Genomic DNA, 1,213 nt, shown 5'->3' on the forward strand with positions numbered 1-1,213 from the left:
TATACGTTATTGTTTTTCTTTTTAAACTTATGTGCAGGCAGTACAGTCCTTACATTTTTACTCTGCCCAATGTGGTGAAACGCGTCCAGTCGCTTAAGACTAATACGGTTATTTAACCAATTCTGTTAAAAGTGTCTTCTCTAGCATATATACTTCAGTCTTGTGAAAATATTACTAGACTGGATATATGTTAAATGATGAATGTATCATAATTATGTATGAAGCCAAAAATGTATCAATACATAGTTATTATTTTCGTTAAAAAACCTTTGAGCTTGAACCTCTTTCTTATGTCTTCTACTACCTACTAAACAGCCTACCTGCTGGATATTCATACTCTCACTCCTTGCTTTCTCATCACCTCAAACACACACTCCCTTAGCAATTCTACATCCTAAAGCTACTCCCTTAAGCTAGTCAACACTAATCATGCAATAATTTCAGCTGCTTTAGGTATCTATATTTTTTCTTTGCTAAACATTTAAAGGGGAGACCCATACCAAAGATATCGTTTGTCTGATTTATTAAAGCTCTCCAAGACTAGAGAAGATACACTTTCATTGCTGAACCTGGATGACCCAGCAAACCTGTAATGGATTTCTTAAAGGTCATTTGCTATTTGTTAGCAAATGTTAACAATCCTGAACCAGATCCATTCCAGGTTTGCTGGATTACCCAGGTTCATTGAATGTATCTTCTCCAGTCTTTGAGCGCTTTAATAAATCAGGCCCAGTATATGTAAAAAATGCATTTTGTGTAGTTTTACTCTCAATTTAAATTCTGAAATAGAATTCTGTCTAAAAATAATCAGATAAAAGTAAATAGCCAATAAAATATAAAATTAAAAGCAACTTTAGTTGTAATATTCCTTTTCAGAGCTCTCTCTTTTATTTTCCACCACAAGATGCCCTGAGTAGTGTTGTTGTTCGAATTCGGGTCGTTCTAATGTTCGACCCAAATATGACCGTTCAAATTCAGGTCGACCCAACCCAAATTTTTTTGGATTCGACGCCCCAATTTCGGCCCTCCCACAATGCCTAGGGACCTCCCCCATAATGCCTAGAGCCCTCCAATAACAGCAGGGATGCTCTCCTCCATGTTTGTTGTGGCAGGTAGCTGATTGGCTTTCTGTCACTGCATGCCACACAGGCAGCCATTGGCCTATATAAGGCCAGGGCGTGCCTGCATTTACCACTCCTGACAGAGATTTGCT

Source organism: Pyxicephalus adspersus, chromosome 3 (genome assembly GCF_032062135.1).
Source record: "Pyxicephalus adspersus chromosome 3, UCB_Pads_2.0, whole genome shotgun sequence".
Lineage (NCBI taxonomy): Eukaryota > Metazoa > Chordata > Amphibia > Anura > Pyxicephalidae > Pyxicephalus > Pyxicephalus adspersus.